This window comes from Lepidochelys olivacea (genome assembly GCF_965140295.1).
Source record: "Lepidochelys olivacea isolate rLepOli2 genome assembly, chromosome: 6".
Classification (NCBI taxonomy): domain Eukaryota; kingdom Metazoa; phylum Chordata; order Testudines; family Cheloniidae; genus Lepidochelys; species Lepidochelys olivacea.
Window position 1 is genome coordinate 18,915,763 of NC_140416.1, and position 21,682 is coordinate 18,937,444.

A 21,682-nucleotide genomic window follows, 5' to 3' on the forward strand; every position below is an offset into this window, starting at 1 on the left:
ACACTGTGACCAGGAGAGCTAAGCTGTTTTTTGAGATCTGCAGCTTCTGACCCCTCTCATACCACTTCCTTTTCCCTCCATAGTTTCAATATTCTTCACTGCCTCACCTGAAATTGTTGGGTATTATTGGTATAAGCTTCTGAAACAGCTTCTGAGCTTTCTCTAGCTGGCCACTTTACAGTGCCAGATCAATTAGTCCATGTCTCCCTGTGTTTGGTGTCTCAAAAGGCAAGAGAGAAGTCCAAAAGAGCCTATTAGTTCAGTCTCCCAGAGTCACCATGAGACTTTCCACTCCCACTGGTACAAAGGCCTTGCAGCCCTGCTGTAGTTTTGAGATAGGTTACTCCATGTAACAGCCCTCCCCACCTCATTCTCCTCTTCTCTAGGCTCTTCCTCTGAGCTCTTCTTACGGTTCTCAGACCGGTTCTGCATTCACTCATTCCTGCTCTGCTCAGTTCAGCTGCACCCCTCGTGCTCTCTAATTCCTACCCCATGCCCTCTTTGCCAGAATGGGTGGGCATCAAAGTCTCTCTTCCCCTAGGTGTTGTTTCTGCGGAGGCCAGGTGTGTTTCAGAAATGCTTGTTCTAATGGTTTCATCTCTGTGCAGCCAGTATAGAGGGAGCAGAGCACTGTTTAGGATGAACTCCCTAATAGCAAGATTGGCCTGATTGCACCCTGCTCTGGGGGTTGTGGGGGTTAAAGGAACCACCTTATGGGTATCCCGTACTGAGCATTTGTATGGCACTTGCCATCTTCAAAACACTTTGCAAACACTTAAGCCTGCTGACGCGCCTGCAAGATAAGGAAGTGTTGTTGCAATTTTATGGATAAGGAAAATGAGGCAGACAAATTAAGTAACTTGCCTAAAGTGGCTGCAAAGTCAGTGTTAGAACTAAGATGAGAACAACAAAATTCCTGGCTTCTAGAGCTGTGCTCAGAGAACATCTCTGAGACGACATTATCGTGTAAAATGTGTGGCAACAGCGCTCATGGTCACCAGCATCCTTGCAGTGCGGTGGCCGGAGGGGGTGATATTGTATTGCTCTCATGAAACCAGTGGTTTTTTGGACTGTGGGTGTCTCACCTCCGTCAGGCTCTCTGGCAGGCCCAGATCTCCCTGCACTGTCTGCTCTTGCTGATCAAATGCAGTAACTGTGGTGATGACCTTTGCTAGCACAGACTCTCTCTCTCTCTCTCTCTCTCTCTCCCTTGCCTAGATGCAGCCTGGGCTGTTTCTCTGGGTGTTATTTCTCTTCCCCCGCCCCCATCTCACCAGGCTGGAAATGATTACAGAACCGGCCTTAGTGAAGGCACGCTCCCACTCAGCCTGGCGCTATGCTGACACACTGAACGTTGACGGGTTTCAGAGTAGCAGCCGGGTTATTTAACATTGCCTCTCCTGAAGTATAATAAGGTGCTTCCTGTCTAAATCCTGGCTCCACAAGGGACATTTCCAGTGTGGCCTTCCTAGGCTTAAGTGAGAGATTCTTTGGGAGGGGATGGAGAGAGGCTGCCACCTTTCTTTGTAGAGCAGAACAATGTTTCTGCCTTGGGTGGCTGATGCAGGGCTAATATGGCTCTTGAGGCAGATTGGATTATACGAAGCTAATAATAATTGTAGCTCGACTGCTGTAGCTGCTCACTCTGTGAGAATGTTACAGAGTCTGCAACTATGTATTTGCTCACCCTCAGAAAAGCCATCCCCTTTATGATGTCCCAAGCTAGGTGGCCAAAAATCAAGGTACCTAAAAATCTCTAATTAGTTCAGAAAATGTTGGCCCTTGCTTGCTGCAGGGAGCTACTTCCTTCTTCCTCTGGCTAAATATGCATGTGTTATGGTAAATGTGAGTGTTACTTTAAAACTCCCCTCAGTGAGAGTTTTTGGGGAAGGAAAACAGCTGGATATCTCTACCCTCCGTGCATCTTTTAGCAATATTAGCAGAAAACAAACTGTCCTGTCAGATCTCGCCATGCATCTCATTGTAGCTTCTTCACCTGGCTTCCAGCTGTGGTGCGGTCCCCACTGCCCTCACCCCTATCGCATGTTAGTTTCTAGCAGGTAGAGTCCAGTGCAGCACTTCCCATAGGTAACACACACAAGCTGAAGAAAGAGTGGGATCAGAAAGGAAAAGAGTGGCACTTACACGTCTCCCCTTTCTTGCTCCATGCCCTGCAAACCTCTGTCGGCATTTCTGCTATTCTCTCTTTGCTTTTGCTCCCCCATCTCCTACCCGCCCAATTACTTATGGGAGTCAAGAGCCTTCTACTCTCTACCTACTTCTAGTCTCCATGCCCAGTTATCTCCGGGGGAGGGGGCTGCTGCTGCAGCTGGGCCATGTGTCCCAGACAAGTTAGATTAGAGGACTGGTGTCAGCCAGAATGAATCAGGGTGCTCCACCAATAAGTCAGGCCCCTCCCTATCATAACAGTCCCAATGGGCTCCCACCAAGACCAGGAAAGTAAGTTAGTCTTGATAGTTTCAAAACTTCAGGAACCTGAGGGTTGATCTCCCTCCATCTCTTGCATTCCCTGACACCCCCTCCTCCGCCCCTCCTCCGTGTCCTCTCAGCTGTTGGGACCCACCGTACACCTCTTAATCTCTTACACCCCATGTGTTCCTTTCCCTGCCGCACCTTCTGACTGCAACCAAGCCTAATAAACGAAGCCAGTCCTACTTTGCAACATGGCCATGCTTTCCCTTCCTCCCGCGTACGTCCTTTCTGGGAGCCTGGTGACTGTGTGTGCATAGCCATCCTGGATGGGGGTTTGCAAACTTCTCTATCTGGGGAAATGCCCCCCTCCCCCCTGCCATCATGGTGCCCTGAGTTGGGGTTCACTCACATGGAGGGTGGGACGAGGCCTGGAGGGGATGGGGAACTGCAGACTGAGAATGAGGTTCCTTGGCAATAGAGCAGGTAGAGTCTTAGGTCTTCCTTCCCTGTGACGTGAAGGGAGTTCACACCCAGCCCCTGTTTAGAAGCGTCAGAGCTCTGTTAAGAGTAAGTGACAGTATGTTCTCGTTTCCTGCTCCATCCCGGTGCCTAAGTCTTTACCAGTAACCTGCTCGTACCAGCATGTTGGATTGTTCTGTTCATGATCTCAGCAGCTTGACATGCAGAGGAAGCTACTTCAGTCAGTCACATTAACCCCGTGCCCTGGCTACTGTGTAATAAACTACTGCACAGCAAAGGAAAGACAGCAGGACTATGATTATTAAAGTATTGCACTTTTTGCAAGAGTCATGGCCTTCACTTTGGTGTCACAGCCACATTGCGCCATCCTCATTTCCACCCTAAATTCCCCTTGCAGGTCTAGGTGATGGGATTCTTCACTTTCTGCTGTAAACTGTTGTGGGATGTTGCTGCTTGGTTCTACTCTAGCAATGGTTACATTTCAGCAGTTGGTAAAATAATCCTTGTGGGTGACTGAAAGTGCTTTTGGGTCTTGGAGGCATATAATAAAATGTAGCTGTCATCTTCTGCTTCAGGACACACGCCAGCCACTATCTACATGAGCTAAGGTTATTCCATTCTTGCATCTTTCTTGGATGCAGCTGGTCCTGTCCAGCATAGGCTCCAACTCCGGGGGTTCTCTGGGACTGGAGCACCCATGGGGGAGAAAAATAGTGGGTGAGCAGGGGTCGGAAAGGGCGGGGCCGTGGGGCTGGGGCCTTGGGGTGAAGCATCCCCGGGAAAAGTAAAAAGTCAGCACCTATGCTGTCCAGTATGGGAGACAGGATACTGGACAGGATGGGCCATCAATCTGATCCAGCAGGGCAATTCTGGTATAGGATAGTACGTACTATGGAGGCTAATAAGAAAGTTGCCCCTTTTGCCCAGTGGAGTTGGGTCACCCACCTATACCACTGTCAGCTGTGTGTTGCACCTTGGCCACTGGGAAAAAACGGAATGAGACATACAGTAAGTGCAGCACCAGAGCGGGTGTTAGCCAGACCTGTGGGTTGATCTTGGCAACAGTATCTATGATCTGCAGGAACAAACAGAGCTGAAAGCTGGGAACAAAGTAGCTGCTTGGCATTAGATGCTGGGTTTTTTTTTTTTTTTTTTTTTTTTTTAATCTGGTGCTGGAGCCTAATATTAAACATGCAAAGTCTGCTTTTGTTTTCTCTTTTCTCCCCCTCCCCCCCACCCCAGATGCGTAAGATATTCAGTGCACTTTTCTCATGTCCCCCAAGGGGGCTGAGTGTGCAGAGCGCGTGTACTCAAGGGAGGAAGGGCACTGAAAAAGATGTTGGCCTGTGTGCGTCCATTCATTCACTGATGCTGCTCCGGGAGGGGCAGCGTGAAAGGCTCCTGTTCTCAATAAAGATGTAGGTGTCAGTGTATGCTGTTGAAATTACAACTGCGGCGCCCCCCTCCTGGGTGAGTCTTTGCAGGGGCAGAGTGGGCATGGAAGAAGAGAAGAACTTCGCGAGACGTTGTCACTAATGTATTCGAAATCTGAGTCTGAGAAATGAGCACAGTGAATGCGGCTTATGTCAGCCAGCTCTGTTACAGGCCTCTGCTACATCACGGTGCCACATTCCTTGTCTGTATCTGAAGCCGGGTTTGGGTTGTGTTGAATGATACTGAGCCATGGAAAGCTGGGGCAGGGTTGGGTCCTGTGTGAGTTGAGGACCGTTCTCCCTGGCAGAAGGTCAGCGCCATTAACAGACCAATCAGCATCTTCTCTGAAAATAATTAGCTGCTGTAAAAGGTTTTTAATAAAAGTGGGAGTCTGTAAGCTGCGGAGACTCTTGTAAATGTAATGACTTAAGCTGCTGTGAGATGCAATCAGAACCTTTTCCTGGGCCTCTTTGCTCCTCAGTTACCAAAGCATTATCCTGCACTAAATCCCCTTCAGTGTACAACGTGTATACCTGCAGAAGGGGATGTGGTTAGATGTTTGGCTGCATGTGTGTCTGTTCTCTGTGTGCTGTCACAGCTCTGCGCAGCGAACTGCCTAATGACCACAAGATCCATTAAGGTACGAAGGCATCCAACCAGGTTTTTTGCCAACAAAGCATGTTCCTAGCTCCCCGGATCAATGTCTACCGTTACACTAGCCCATGTATGCCCGTGACAATGGACACAGCTCAGTCAGTGGCGGTTCTTCCCACTGCCCCCTCAGGAGGCGAAAGACGCTCCCTCTGAGATACATCTTTATACACCAATACAAACAAATTACGTATTGCCCCATACGTATCAGGGTGCCACCCTCTGACCTTTTAGGTTGCCACCCATTACCTTGTACCTGTAGATTTGATCAAAACATCTCTATCCATCATGCTGTCATCCTGACCTTATCCTTAAGATGGGTCAGCGTGTTCCTGTTATCTTTGGGGAATGTGTTTGGTATTGAGGTGTTCTGGTGCCACCTTTCTAGAATGTGGTTGCGTATATATTCTTGTGCCTAGCACTACTTAGGAATGTGTGTTTCTGCAATAGCAGCCCTGTGCTTGCCAAATTCTGTGAGCTGGGCCTGCCTCTTGTTCACAACTTAACTTTGCTTTATATCAGCAAAGTTTTCACTACTTTAGCTCAGGCCTCTGATACGTGTTTCAGGGCCTCTTCTTATTATAGGGGGGCTGAATTGATGATGGGATCTAGAGTCTTTAGGCCATTGGTTCAGATCCAGTCCAGGTGGCATTATTGGCACTCTCAGCAAATTAGCAGAGAGGCTGAGCTCCCTTCTCAGAGCTAGGGGTGATCTCTCCTGCTTATCACATTACTGGGGGCAGAGGGTATCAGTCTGATACTACTGCTTATATTGTATGTGTTAGTCTGGGACTCGGGAAATCTGGGTTCAATTTCTATCTCTGCCACAGACTTCTTGTGTCACCTTGGGTGAATCACTTAACCGCTCTGTGCCTCAGTTCTCTGTCTGGAAAACGAGGATAATAATACATTCTGTCTTGTCTATTCGTACTGAAAGCTCTCCAGGGCAGGGACTGTCTCTTACTCTGTGTACAGACAGCACCCAGCACAATGGCACAGTGAGCTCAGATACCATATACAAATGATAATAGACTACTGATGTCAGTTTAGCACATTTAACCCACACAGAATGCAGTGAAAATTTGGGACAGGAGGAACTGAAGGCAGGAATTTCTGGTGACTTTTTAAAATTGTGTGTGTGTTGTGGATCTTTTTTTTTTTTTAAGTGGCTGATTAGTAACCCCTAAGTTCTAAAAGCAGATGTTGCCTTTGGTGTGTGCCGAGCTGTGTTTCAAAGGTGCTTTTGTCTCCAATGAAGGTAATGCAAGAGTGGAAGAAATATAGTGGAAGAAAGACTTCAGCAGAATCTCCATGCTGGGTAGGCCCAAGCTATGCAAACAAAATCATGCCAGGATTTTGGACATGCTGTCCAGCCAGCAGCATAGTTTAGGTGCCAGGAGCAGTGGGAGTGAGTCATGGGTTGTGAATCTCTCTTGGTATCTTGCATTGGCCTCTGTGGAATCCGTAAGGGAAGAATTAACATCCATTTCCCCTGACAACAGTGCCTTGCCCCATGTTTAATTGTTTACTTTCTTGCTTGAGGGCTGCACCCTGAACTCCCCCAGATGCCAAGGGGAGCTGTGCATGCAGTCACAGAGCAGCGTCTGGGGCTCTTAGTTTGTGCAAATGCTTGTGTTCTTAGTGCCATCGCTGAAGGAGGTGCTTTAGATAGAACTGATAACACAGTGGATTGAGGTGCCACAAACATTCTGAGCCGTGTTGTCTTTAAAAAAAACCAAGACCCTGTTTGGATTCCTACCCTGTTTGGATCCCCACCCTCTTCCCCCTGTTTGGTTCTCTGTCTTCTGATTAGGTAACTGCATAACAACAGGAAAACATTTGCCTTTGTGTTTGCAGACTTCTCTGCAGTGGCAGTAAATCAAGCCCTGGAGTGGGAAGGGATGAATTCAAAGGTGTATTGAAATGCAGCCTAGTAAGAGGCGGAGCTGCCCTCTAGACTGAAGCTGTATTTTGGGTTCTGTAGCCCCACTGACACCAGTCACCTTGTAATCCCAGGAAGCCCACACCGTGATATGCAAGGGAGTTTAGGAACCTCTCCTCCTTCAGGGGGCACATCAGTTTGAGTCCTCTCCCACACTTGGCCTTGCCTACACTGGGGATTTGCCAACCACTGAGGCAACTGCACCAGTGCAACCCCCCCAGCTTCCCATGTCTACTGTAGGGGTATCAGCTGCTCAGATGGCTGAAGTCAGGGCAAATCCACACTGTAGACAAGGCCTTTCTCTGTGTTTGGGGAGGAGAAACCATTTGACTGCTTTCCCTTGAGTCTGTGGCTGCTGTGTGAGCCCAGAGGTTGGGTATCAGTACTGTAGGAAACCTGCTGCTGTAGTGGCTGGAGAAGGGTGCAGGTCTCCCTGTGCCTGGTCCTCAGATGCAAGCTCTGGGATGTGTAGCAAACACTACCCGTCTTCACCATCCACTCTTGAGGGATTGTTCGCACCGGGAGTTACACTAGTGTAACTCTTTCAGTGTAACTATACTGGTAAAATTCTACCTGTATAACGGGTGACACTGTCCAGTATAGACAAGCCCTGAGAGTGTTAAATATCTCTGGCCAATGGGAGGGGAGCCAGCACACAGCCCAAGGCCATTAATATCGCAGCAAGGTTGTATTTCAGCCCCCACCCCCCTTGGGCCAGCCTGTACTTGTGTTCCTTGTAGCTCCCTGTTCAGATTCTTTCCTTCTCTGTGTTTGTGCTGCGATAATTAGAGTCCAGGTTGATTGTATGGGGCCTTCTAGCGAGATGCTGTTTTGTAACTCGTGTGAGGCTGATGTGAGGAGTTTGTTCAGTTGCACTCGTACGGCCCTGATCTTGCTGCCTTTGCAGTCAGTAGCAACCTACCCGTCAACTCATTTCAACAGGAATGGAATTAGAGCCTAGTGAGGTCGTCATGGCTACTTTCAGCATGACGTTTAGATTTAAGCCAACCTTTGCAGACATGACTAGTGGCTTGGGGTTGTTGTTTTTTTTGTTTGTTTTTTATGAGCCTCATTTTTCAGTTGCTCAACTTAAAAGGGCCTGACTTTCAGAAAGTGCTGAGCTCCTGCCCTCTGAAAAATAGGCCCCTTCAAATTATCACCATGTTGGGCACTCAAAAATGGAGGCATCTAAAAATCACTGGTCACTTCTAGACACTTTGGCCGTAGCTTTCCTGAAAATTCTCACTATTTCTGTTAAAAACGGAGGACTGGAAAGATCCCATTCTTAGTGCTGAGATCTTAAAGGTCGAATTTAAACACCACAGCTCTGGTTGTTCCCCCAACCACACTGATGCCATGGGGATGATTTGGGAAGCAGATGGTGAGCCAGCGATACCTCGGACAGTTGTCACATTGGCATCTTCCCTTTGAACTCTGCTAGTATTGAATGAACTTAAAGAAGCAGGCAGAGCCATCTGCAAGAGCGGAACCGTTGGAACAAGCTACCAGGCATGTGGTGGATTCTCCATCTCTTGATGCCTTCAGGAAGGCATCCAGTCTTCACTTGGAAGATTATGCTTTAGTCAAATCAGTTATTGGGCTCAATAGAGGGTTACTATATGAGATCATCTGGCCTGTGTTATACAAGAGGTCAGACTAAATCAATAGTCTTCAGCCTGTGGTCCACGGACCCGTGGGGGTCCACAGACTGTCTTAAGTTTTCCAAAGGGATCTGCACCTCCATTTGAAAATTTTTTTAGGTGTCCGCAAATGAAAAAGGGTTGAAAACCACTGGGCTAGATGATCTAATGGTCCCTTCTGGCCTTAAACTCTATGGGGAGAAAATAGAGGGAGTGAACCCAAAACTGCTTTTATACTTCGTCTGTGATGAGGCTACCTCCTTCCTTCTGGGGTAACCAGAGAGATGGAAGGATGGAAGAAACCCCATGTCGGCTAGCTGCAGAAATCCAGTCCAGGATTTCCCAGCCATAATCAGAGTGCTGACTAACAGACAGCGCTGGAATGCAGTGGATCTCTTCTCTCAGCTACAGATCAGTGGTGTATTAATTCTCAGTAAGGATCGTGATTCGCTGAGGTGGCTTCAGAGTCTACTTTGCATACTGCTAAAACTGCATCCGCTCTGCGAGGCGTGGCACCACCTTAACTGTACCGATATAGTTAAAGCAGCACGAAGTTGTGTGTCGACAGTTCCTTAGTGACGAAGCATTCACTGGTACCTGTAGGGACAGTGGAGTATGAATGGGGGCAGAGAAGGAGTATGGCATCTTTCAGAGGAACCTGATTTACAGCTTGAATGGTGCCAAGTATCAGAGGGGTAGCTGTGTTAGTCTGTATCCACAAAAACAATGAGGAGGATGCCTCTGAAGAAGTGGGTTTTTAACCCACAAGAAAGCTTATGCCCAAATAAATCTGTTAGTCGTTAAGGTGCCACCGGACTCCTCGTTGTTTTTGATTTACAGCTTGTTTGAGTGTGCTGTTCCCCCGCCCCTCCTAACATTGGCACTCAGCCAGCTTGTAATTGCCTTTAAACAGCCCATGCCTTCCCCTTGTTTATTCACATGCTGATACTTCCCTGTGATGTTTGCAGGCTGCTCTACAAACAGCTGAGTAAATGGTTTTGTCGATCCATTAAAGTTTGCTGCAAAAGAGAGGGGGAGGGAGGGATGGAAGGAACTTCTATTTCTAGCAACGGGGTGTTAATTTTGGTTCTAAGGAGGATTATTTTAGAGGCAGCTCAGTCCTGAGTTTGCTGCACATAACATGTTGCTGTTGCTACAGCAGCAGAGAGAGAGGCTCCCACTGCTTCAAGAAATGAACTATCATTTAATTTGCCCTTGAACAGGCTCAATATTTGATTTAAAATTTTTTTTTTTTTTTTTTTTTTTTTTAGTAAATGATCTCAACTGTGGAAAAAAGAGAGAGAGAGAGAGAGAGAGAGAGAGAGAGCTACTCAAAGCCTTAATCATAGCCGGAGATACTCAGGCTTCAAAAACGGAGCCCTCAGAGAAATGGAAACCAGAGACATGTTGGGCACCTGCGAGTCTATCCAGATAGGAGCAACTTTAGATTGCTTTTGGCATTCACAGAACAGCGCAGTGGGTAGACGGTCGCTTATGGGCTTGGGGAAACAAGCACTGAATGGTCGGATTGTGTTATCATGTGGGTTGGTATGACGAGCAGTGGCTACAGCACTTCTGGATGCGGAAAGCCACCTTTCTGGAGCTGTGTGTGAAGCTCACCCCTGCACTGCGATGCAAGGACGCCAGAATGAGAGCCTCCCTATCAGTAGAGAAGCGTGTGGCAATCGCTGTGTGGAAGTTGGTGACTCCAGACTGCTACCGGTCGGTCGCGAACCAATTTGGTTGGAGTGGGGAAGTCAACCATTGGGGCTGTGTTAATGCAAGTGTGCAGGGCAATAAATTGCATCCTGCTACAAAGGACTGTGACTCTGGGAAATGTGCATGAAACAGTGAATGGGTTTGCATAAGTGGGTTTCCCTAACTGTGAAGGGGTGATAGATAGCACACACATTCCAGTTTTGCCACCAGACCACCATGTAACTGAGTACATGAATAGGAAGGGGTACTTCTCCATGGTATTGCAGGTGCTCATGGTTCACCATGGGCATTTCACTGACATCAGTGAGGTGTGGTCCGGGAAGGTGCATGATGCACGCGTCTTCAGGAACACCGGCCTGTACAGAAAGTTGCAAGTGGGGACTTCTTTCCAAACCAGAAGATTACAGTGGGGGATGTTGAAATGCCCACAGTGATTCTGGGAGACCTGGTATACCCCTTACATCTGTGGCTCAAGTGGCTTACACGGGACGCCTGGACAGCAGTAAGAAGTGGTTCAGCAACAGGCTGAGCAGGTGCTGGATGACAGTGGAATGTGCCTTTGGCAGATTAAAGGCACGCTGACGTTGCCTTTAGGGCAGGTTAGACCTTAATAAAGATAATATTCCCCTGGTCATAGCCGCATGTTGTACATGGCATAATCTCTGTGAAGCTAAGAGTGAAAGGTTTGCTCGGGGTGGAGTGCTGAGTTAGACTAGTTAGCTGCCAGATACCAGGGCTATCAGAAGGGCCCAGAGGGGGGCAGTTCGAATCAGGGAGGCTTTGAGGCAACACTTTGAAAATGAGAACCAGTAATATAGATCTCTTTGATGGGTGCTGCAATGTTACATTACGTGTAGTTTTCCTAGGAAGCAATGGTGACATTTTGGGCTTTACATTCTAGTAAGCAAATGATTAAACTGTCTGTGTATGTACTGGTAGTGCCTACTATCTCAATTTGTAGAGATCAAATAAAGATATTATAATTCAAAAACTTTGCTTTTATTGCACAAGAAACAGCACACACAAACACCCAGATGTCTGCTGGGAAAGGAGAAACCAAGGAAGGGCAGACTTTCATAGCTGTGTGTAGGTCCAGCCGTCATTGGGAAAGTTCTCCAATGGGGTGTAGTGAAGGGGAAACCTAGAAGTCCCAGATCGTGGAAAGGACTGTGTGGGTGGAGTTTGGAGGGGGTGGGGGGTGGCATGGAAAAGTTCTGAATGTGCTGCAGGGGAGGGCGGGCTCAGATCTGCTCAGTCTGCAGCATTATTAAGGACTTCAGCACCTGCGTTTTCTACTCCATTACTTTAATCATCCACTCAGTAGCATCCTTAATAAACTCCTGATTCTCTTTTCTGTCCTGCTGTTTAGCTTCCAGCAATCCTGGTATTCCCTTTTCTCTGCATTGGAGTAGTGCAATACCTCCCAGAACATGTCTTCTTTGCTGCATCTTGGGCACTTTCTTATCTGGCGGAGACGCTCAGCAGGGGTCCGTGGGGTGCTCCTGAAGGCCACATCTGCCAAAACACAAGGGACAATGCACAGAAGTGGGATTGTTAAACTCACACACAACATTGAAATATTTCAGTTAAATACATCTTTTGCAACATAACAGTCACTTTCTCACTGACCCTTGGCAGGCACACATCTCTGTGAACACCCAAAGCACGGTGAGTGTTGGCGGGGGTGAGGGGGAGTGGCGCTGCACATGGGGGGGAAAAAAGCACACACTCTGCAAGGGTCGTGGTGCAGCCGACTAGGGAAAAAATTCTAAAATTCCCCACACTTTTCCACAGGCGGGGGTCATTGTAGCAGATATCTCGCTGCTAAAGGGAAGCAGGGAAATGAGGGCACATCTACTCCACGCTTGTGGCTTCCGCCCTGCTCCTTATGCTGCTCGCCTGTGTGCCGCTTTGGTCCTTGCACAAGTGATTGCCAAATGGCGCGGGAAAGTTTCCTGCAACAGGGGAAGGAACAAAGCAGCAAACCTTCGGCAGAGGATTGCTAGTACCTCCCGGAAACTTTCCTGGAGACCTCTGGAGGATTCCCGAGAAATGTCAGTATGCATCAACACCCTGTTCCGCCGTACTGATTAGCTACACAGGGAAATGTCCAGCTCACAGAAACACAGCTAGCCTCCCACATTTCTAGACCCTGAACCCACCTCCACACTACACAAACCACAGCCACTTACCAGGCCTCTCCTCTTCTGCTTCTTGCTCGCCAGAGAGCAACTGCTGAGACTGGCTAGTCACCTCTGGAGTGGAGAACCATTCCTGGCTGCCCGTCCCATCGGGCAACCCCGCTGGGAGCTCCACATAGTCGTCTAACTCCACCTCTTCATCAATAACTTTGTCCTCCAGGTTAGGTCCTCTTTCCGCCACCTCCAGGACCGCCGAAGTATCTACGGGGCTCTTGGAAGTGGAGTCGCCACTGAGGATAGCATCTAGTTCCTTATAGAATCAGGAGGTCTTAGGTGAAGCACTGGAGCAACAGTTTGCCTCCTTTGCCTTATGGTATGCCTGCCTCCATTTCTTTATCTTTACTCTGCACTGCAGCATGTCCTGATCATACCCTTTTCGCGCAAGCCTCGAGAAATGTGCCCATTGGTATCCAAGTGTCTACAGTTCAAGCACAGCTGTGACTGCACAGCCTCCTCTCCCCATAAACTGACCAGATCCAGCAGCTGCGCAGTGGTCCAAGCAGGAGAGTGTTTGCTGTGGTAACCTGCCATGGTCACCTGGAAAGATGTGATGAGACTTCTTGGAATTTCAAAAATTCCTGGGGCTTCTAAGGGGGAGGGACAGATGGTTGTTTATCTGGCTGCAGGGCAGTGGAATTCAAACTGCTGACCAGAGCAGTCGCGGTGGGCATTGTGGGACACCTCAGGGCGGCCAGTTAAAGTGATAAAATCAAGCGTGGTGTCTACACTGGCACTTTGAGAAAAATGTAGAGGAAAAAGATTTATGTCTCTCATGGGGGTGGGTGTATTTTGTTGCCAAAACCGGGCATTTTTCCCGACAAAAGTCACATCGCAGTGTGTATGCGTTCATTGGGGGGAGCGATAGCTCAATGGTTTGAACATTGGCCTGCTAAACCCAGGGTTGTGAGTTCAACCCTTGAGGGGGCCATTTAGGGATCTGGGGCAAAAATTGGGGATTGGTTCTGCTTTGAGCAGGGGGTTGGACTAGATGACCTCCTGAGGTCCCTTCCAACCCTCATATTCTATAATTCTTTTGTCAACAAAACTTGGTAGTGTAGACAAGGCCTTAGTCTGCCTGTGCCTTAGTTCCCTTTCTGTTAAATGGGGACAGTGCTGCACTACCTCACAGGAGTGTTGTGAGGATAAATACACTAATGGGGGTGTGGTGCCCTGCCCAGTTGCTATGACGACTCTGGGGGCTATAGAAGCACCTTAGCAGCTATTGCATCTTCCAGTGGTTCTTGAAAATATGTTTTATTGCTCTGGTTAAAGTCTAATAACTGTGAATTATCACTGCATGATAACTAACTGCCAGCATTGGCGTACACCTAACACTGCATGTAGATCCAAAAATATGCCTGGCTTGGGGACCACCCCTGCGTCTCCCGCTGGCGCATCTGGGAATTAGCGCTGTCCATTGTGGAGCGCCCTCTGCCGGTGGTGTCCCGTCCATCATCTGCTCCCCCATTGGTACCCGGACTCGTGTTGCTCCCCGCTCGGCAACATCTACTTCAGGACACTGCCCTCCGGCAGTGCCCCCCTTGTCCATCCTTACCCCTTTAACAGCAGGTTTAACAGCAGTCTTCCAACTTGCCCCTGCCGCAGTGGCCAACCACAACCTCCAAAGTCTAGCCCCTCTGCTCAAGAGCCAGTTGCAGTCTGTCATGGCCACTCTTTCATGGCCAGGTACAGTACCGGGGGGGAAGGAGGGGACCCAGGCCTGCCCACTACTCTGAGTCCCGACCCAGGGACCCTCTAGTGGCAGCCTCTCTGCCCTCCTTCTCTCCTCTTGTCTGTCCATCCTCCCAGGGTCACTTCCCTGCTGACCCCTTGCACCCTCTAGGCCCTTCTAGTCAGGGTCTGCAGTCTGACAGGTATGGGGCTGGAGCTTTCCTCTGCTCCCCCAAGCCTGCGCTGCGCTGCGCTGCGCTGCGCTGTCCGAGGTGCTGGTCCCCTTAGCTCCCTCTGAAGGTCTGGGAGAAACTGACTGCTTCTCTCCTGGACAGCCTTTATATAGGGCCTAGCCTGGCCCTGATTTGCTGCCCTCTGCTCAGCACTGATTGGCTTCCCCACAGGCCCTCTCTGATTGGCTGCCATTCTGTGCAACCGCTCTGGCCAGTTGTAGCCCAATCTTGCCTGGGGGTGGGGCACCACCCCACCACAGGAACTAAGATGATGATGAGGGATCTGTGAATAATAAATAGAAAGCACCTTCTATAAGAGCTCTGTGGACTCAGTTCAGCTAACAGTGTTTACCTGCTGAGCTTAAAAGTTACAATGCCGTTTGGCTAGCCAGTGTCGATGAGGTGAAACTGTCTTGTAAAAAGAGCTTGATGTACACTTGAGAAATTCAACTGGTTAAGGCCCTTAGAATATTCGTTGAGCACTGCACCCACACACACACATTCCCCTAACTGTCTGCAGGTCTGTTACAAACCGTCTAACCAGTTCAGTTTGAACTGATTTAGTGCCATCATGGACTCAGAGAAGCTGAAAGGATTCAACGAGTCCTACCACAGTCCACCGGGGACCTTGGGGAATGGCCCCAATGCGTCGTCTGTGGGAACTGAGTGGGAATGATCAGGGAGTTGATCAAGACAGCATCAGTCTCGTATGGAGGGGCGCATAACTTCCATGGATTCAGCACGGTCAATGCAGATGCACTAAATCGCTTGTGATTAAACTGGCATAATGCACTGGATCCAGTTCTCGAGTGTAGACAAGAGCCCTGCTCTTTAAATAAGGGCTTTGAGTGGAGATGGATAGCATGGTGTCGAAAACACCAGAGGCCAGACTACCTAAGTGCTCCCTGTCTAGGCTACCACTGCCACCACTGCGGAGCTACACCAGCAGTAGTAACTACGGGGAACTTGGAGGGGAAAAGGAAGTGTCCTCACAGCAGGTTTGTGGTGTCTGTCAGCTGAGACTGACCTAACTCATCCACTGTTCCTCAGGTCCGGATCTCAAGGAGCTCTTTGCAAACACACAGCAGGCCCTGAGCTCTGGCACTTCTCGTGAAGAGTGAAAAGCCTTTTATTATCCCTCTTTTCAGCTCAGTGGCTGGTGAAGTGGTTCCTGTGTATAAATAGTATAAAGTGCTCTGAGATCCTTCTGGATGAAAGGAGCTTTCTTTCAGACATAAGGATGCGGTTTGCATGGAAGAGCTTTCATTAAATCCACGCGTGGAGTGCCCATCTCCAAACCTGCTCTGTCTGCAGCCCTGTATTTTTGCACTGTGTACCACCTTCAACTGTTTTGGAATCTGTTTTGAGGGACCCATTGCTTTTCAGAGGATCAGGTTCAGGGAGCTGTGGCCTGTAGCCTCCTGGCCTAGGGTTGCCAATCCTCCAGAATTGCCCTGGAGTCTTCACAAATTGAAGATGAATCTTTAACTAAATCTTTAACTAAAGGCTATGTCATGTGATGAAACCTCCAGGAATACAGGAATATGTCCTGCCACGGCAGCCGCCAGGAGCTGGGGCTGGGAAGGAGGGGAGTCTCTCCCTGGTGGCCGCAGCTCTGGAGCTGGGGAAAGTCACCTCTTTCTCTGGCCGCTGCAGCCCTGCATGTCCCAAATTCCCTTCACCCCCTCTTCTCACCCCACTGCCCCCTCCCACCTACCTCCTATTCCCCCCAAGGCCACCACCTCACTTTCCATGTGCGTCTTCTTGGGCCAGGCACCTAATTAGTGGCCCTTCATTCTCTCGTGTTCAGCCGCCCCGGCTTGCACCTTAGAGCGAACTATCTGTAGACCACCTGAATGGAGCTTGTGGACCACTGGTGGTCCGTGGACCACAGTTTGAGAATCTCTGCACTAGAGCATGCTTCCATTCAAAAACCAAAGAGGAATCAGAAGATGGGGAGGGGAGTTCAGCTCCATGTCCATTCCATACGCCTGCCCTTGAGTAGCTTCCTTGTCTCATATAGTTTAAGGTTTTGATCACACTCATGCTTTTCACCACCCCATTGGTGGTTTGACTTTCAAGCGTGTTCTAACTGGTTGAAATGAAAAACGCATTTTGCATCCTGGGGACAATTCTCCTCTTGCAAGGGGAAAGGGCATGGGGGCAGGCAGCACCATGATGAGCTTCAACAAAGGGCAGAACACAGCTGAAGTTCCTGAAGATTTCAGGCCCAGCATGTCATGGGGAGGCAGGACTGGACATTTGGCTCATGAGTTGCTGCACTGTCTGAGCCTCAGTTAAGAGTCTGAGAGCTCTTAGAGCTAATGAGCGCTGCCAGGAGTGCAGACAGCCAGGGGAAAGATCTGGTGGAGACCTGTGTACACATGTAATGACTCTGAATCTGGCTGAGCTAGACTGAAGGGCTGGTCCTAGGAAATCAGAGCCCTTGTCTGGAGTGCTGGGCTTTGAGGCTGGCAGCTTTACCTCAGGGAGGAGGAGAAAGCAGACAGTGGTGCTCTGTCACTCAGTGTCGGTCAGCTGGTGTAGAGTGTGTCTGGAGAAGAGGTTGGCAACCTTTCATTACTTTTTTTTTTTTTAAACATTGCTGACGTTGCCCATTTGTTTTTAAATGGCTCTCCTAGGAACACAGACAGTAGAGGTAGGAAGGTCCCTCCTAGCTCACCCAGCCCAGCTCCCTGACAATTCTAGCTACTCTGAAACCTGATTTATATTCCAGTGCTTTTCCCAGGTGACTTGCAAGCATCTTAAATGTTGGGGCTCCTCCCACTTATCTTGGGAGACTGTTCCATGATCTAAGACTTTGTCTATATTACTGATTACTTCGGTATAACTCATTTTGCTCAGGGGTGTGAATAATTCACAACCCTGAGCAACGCAAGTTATACCGACCTAAGTACTGGTGTGGATAGCACCAGGTCAGTGGGAAAGCTTCTCCCACTGGCATAGCTACCACCTCTTGCAGAGGCTGCAGTTACTAAACTGACAAGTCTACCGTCCGCTTAGATCATCTCCATCACAAGCGCTCCAGCCTTGCAGCTGGGCCACTGTACATGCTGCATTGTAGATGTGGTCTAATAGACTCTTCGCTGCCAGGAAGTTAACTCTGCTTCTTCCAGGGTTTTTTTGTTTTTGGCAGAGAGGGGGAGGAGGAGAATAAGGGATGTTGGAGGTACCTGAGACTTTATCCCTTGTACTTCCCTGTGGGCCATATTCAAACTCCTAGCAACTTCAAGGGGCATCTGCCTGACTAAAAACTGGGTGAGAACCTGGGGTTTTGGCCTTTGGGTAATACTTACCCCTTTTCTTCCAGGTGTGTCACAAAGACCAATCCTTATAACATCCCAGCAAGGCAGGTTAGTCAGTATTAATGAAGACCAAGAAGTGAAGTGACTTTCCCCAAGCTTCAAAGTGAGTTAATGACACAGCCGGAATAGAATGCAGGGAGTCCTGATCCTGTGCTCAGACTGCTGGATCACACCACCTTTGCAGGGGATAAATCAATGCCAAAGCCCCATCCTCACCCCCAGCAGCATTGCCAGCAGGGGCAGAGATTTCAGGAGAGAGAGAAACTCTTGCATGTGGAATCCGCATGTGTCCAGCATTTTGAGAAAAATCTCAGACTCACTTGTTTCCTGTTGTTCTGCAGCTAGGAGTGTGACTTTAAAGACAACAGAAGTAAACAGTGTTCTATTCTGGGGTGGGGAACAGAAGCAGTGGGAGTAGAAACAAGTCAGCTCAGCCATTAACACTATACTTCTGCTCTCCTTTAACTCGCAGAACCCCAGACAATATTTTTGTTTGAGGGGGATGTGTGCAAACTGCTTACAAGTAGGAATTCCAGTTCCCCAGCTGAATCTCCACAAGCAGCTAAAGGGCAAGGCAAAGGGTGGGGTGGGGTGGGGTGGGGGGAAGAAACTGTAGCATTCACACTGGGAGGATACATTAATGTTAGCTTTTCAGAGAGGCAGACTGATCATGGGAGGATGGGGATTTTTTAATTCTGTGTTTTGTACGGTGTTTATCACAGGGGGGTCCTGGTCTGCAATATAAATAAGTGGCTTTAGGTGAATTCCTGCCCCCTTCTCCCCTTTCATGTCCTGCGGTTTGTGACGAAGGATTCCCAAACCTTGCCAAGTGCAGATTATCGGGAGCCTCAGGGCTGCACCTGATTTGGGCTGTAATTAGTTGTAGCCATTCTTAGTCTTTCTGTGAAGATGCAGCCCATGGAGACTTCAAGTCCCCGCATGCAGTGCTCTCTCTGGAGAACAGGCAAGTTGTCTAAACTCCTCCCCATTTCCTCCCCTTCCAAAAAAAAAAAAAGAAGAAAAGAAAGAAAAGTTGGAGCTGGCTACCCATTTGACTTCAGCGAAAGTCCTGTAGGGTTTCATTGCGAAGACTCCAGGAGAGGGCTACAGAAATGCAATAGGCTTGTATAGAAATTATTCTCAAAAGCCTGTAATATTTAGTGGAGAATGAGATCCTTTCTGTAGGTTTGTTTTTAACCCGGAGGGCTAGTCAGTTCACAATTGGGGGAAGAGGCCTTAGGCAGGGTGGGGAGGCAGTGGCAGGTAAATCACAACGGTGACCTATGTCCAGGCAGTACTGCTTGGGCTTATGTCAGGTTTGAGGGGCCTTTTCAGCTGAGAGAGACACTGTATTGCTGAGCATGATACAAAAACCTAGACAGGCAGGGGAAGTCAGACAGGAGCCAGATCTGGATCAGCTGTTCTGGGCTGTCATTAGCCTGTTAATAAGATCACTCGCTGATAACTCATGGTTGGACAGGGACTGGCTTGGCATATAGGCCCGAATTCTTGGTCCCCCAACTCCTGTGCTTGGGACAGAGCTGGGGGCTGGGAAAAGGTGACTTAAAACCACGGTTGTGCGCTGCATGTTTTGGAGCAAAGCTGGGGGCCCTTCCTGGCTCTGGGTGTCAGCCTCAGAACTGTTCTATCTCTGTTGGTTTCTGGAGCTCCTGATGAGCTCTGGCAATTGGTGAATAATGGTAGAACTGTGAGCTCTGGCCATGTGCCCCATTTCCATCCCTGCTTGCCCACTTCCGCCCACTCCATACCCCTGGCCCAATCCTGACATGCCCCCTATGCCAGGGGCTGGGAGCAGAGCTGGCTTGGAGTCCTTATGCCAGCTCTACACTGGCTGGGGTGTCTTCCCGGGCAGGGCATATTCTCCATGGGCTTTCTCAGGGAGCCATTTCCACCCCTTCTTAGGCTCCTTTGTGTTGCCAGAGTGCACCTGTGCTGTGGTTTAGGCAGCCTTGACAGAAACAATAGCTGGGTTTACTTGATGTTACAGACATGTGAATATAAACCCAATGACTGGCTGCCCCTTTCTGGGAGCTTCCGACACTAGAGGGCTACCTATCATATCTCCCAGAGCTGCAGCCTGGGCCTTCCTCTTTTCGTCCTTCCAACGCACACATGTAGCATGCTTTGTGAGCAGACGCTCTGATGTTACAGAATGAAGGTTTGATGGAGATGCGTGCTATTAGCTTTTTAATATAGGGAAAGGGAATATTTTTTTGCTGAGGGCTGTCTTCCTTCTTTTTCAGTTGTTCTCTTCCCTGTATCCCATTGAAGACGAGAGCAGGTGAAAGAGAAAGACATCCCCGTGGAGAACTGAGAGGTCTCATTTGTGTTCCAACTTTTCCTCCCCCTGAAAGGTGAGTGAAGCCGTGTTTGTTTCCCCTTTGAGCATCCCCTTTAGGCAGATAATAGCACTTAGCATTTATGCACTACAGAGCACTTCACAAGCAGCCCTTACAATGCAGCTGGCGGGAAGGCTGTATTTAATGGTTCATAGCTGTTTTCAGTGTCATAAAGCACCCAAGGGCAGAGGTGATAAGCAGCAGGATGACATTTTTTAAAATAAATCCTAGCTGGTAGATCGGGGAGTGCTAGTGGGATTTTTGTTTGGCACAGAGAGGTTAAGGGCTGGATTTTCAGAAGTGCTGAGCACCTGTAATTGCCCTTCAGCTTCTCTGAAAATTAAGGCCTTAAGTGATTTATCCAAGCCCAGCAAGTGGTTGGCAAAACCAGAACTAGAATTTAGTTCTCAGGTGAGACTATCTTGTGCATTACATATGTGGGTGAAGATGGGCTGTGAAGTCCACTATGGACCTTACAGTACAGCTGCACTGCATCTGTCCAGCACTTAGCTACTGTGGCCATGGGTGCCACCAAAAGGTTGAACAGCTATGAACTCTATTTTCTGCCTGACTTGTGTTTAACTGGGGAGAAAATAAAGACACATCATTGGGCACACCCTGGATGCTGCTTGCCTCCTAGTTGCTATTCATTAAGTGTTGCCTTTTATGGCCTGGGAGTTATTTAATTTACTTAGGTTAAGAAACAATGCCTTACCTCCCCATCCATTAGACATAGCTTCAGGGCAGGTTATGCAGAAAAGTCTTCAGGACCGGCTTGCTTTCTTTGCTGTCTAATTGACTCCTGGTACGGGGCAGGTAGAGGCAGATTCATTGAGCCACTTTGTGTGTGTGACTAGACAAGTGCCTATAACCTATTTGAATGCAGGAGCATGTGCTTTCATAGCCTTGGCATGTGCACATACATAGATGAGCTAACAAAATCCAGTGGGCTGGGGTGGGACCCCACAACAAGATCTTGAGACGCAGGTGCCTCAGCCCAGGATAATGGATGCTACAGTACCATGTTTAGGGCTGGACTGTCAAGTGCCACAGTTGGGGTTATTTTCGAAAGTGCTCAGCTCCTACTGTGTTACTTAAGCTATGGCTACACTTGCAGATGTAGAGCGCCGGGAGTTGAACCAGCCCTCGGAGACAGCAGTGGGGAAAGCACTGCTGTGTGTTCACACTGTGCTCCTTGTGACTGTGGAGCGTGTCCACATTAGCAGCTCTTGCAATGCCACAGACAGCAGTGCATTGTGGTAGCTGTCCCAGCGTGCAAGTGGCTGCAGGGTGCTTTGGGAAGGGTTTGCAATGCGTCATGGGGCAGACACAGCGTCACATGATGCCGATTTCCCAATCCCCTTGTTCCATGGGCATCCGACTAGATTGCCAGCTGCTTTTCAAATGAGGGAGTGGGGAGTGTGACAGGGAGTGTGTTGTGTGTATGTGGGGGGAGAGACAGTGTGTTTTCGGGGGCTGAGTGTGTCAGCATGCTACCTTGTAAGTTCAGACAGGGGGAAGGGGAAAACCCGACATCAGCCCCCACCCACACTCTCTCTCTCTCTCACACACACACACACACAAACACACAC

At 48.9% G+C, this 21,682-nt stretch overlaps 1 protein-coding gene across 1 annotated transcript in view; it reads left to right on the forward strand.

The window, feature by feature from the left end:
- CD151 (CD151 molecule (Raph blood group)) overlaps positions 1-21,682 on the forward strand; it is a 62,617-nt gene that overhangs the window by 3,612 nt on the left and 37,323 nt on the right. Inside the window, exon 2 of the mRNA XM_084632550.1 lies at positions 19,995-20,105. The gene's annotated coding sequence lies outside the window, so the exon portion shown is untranslated. The remainder of the gene's footprint in view (positions 1-19,994; positions 20,106-21,682) is intronic.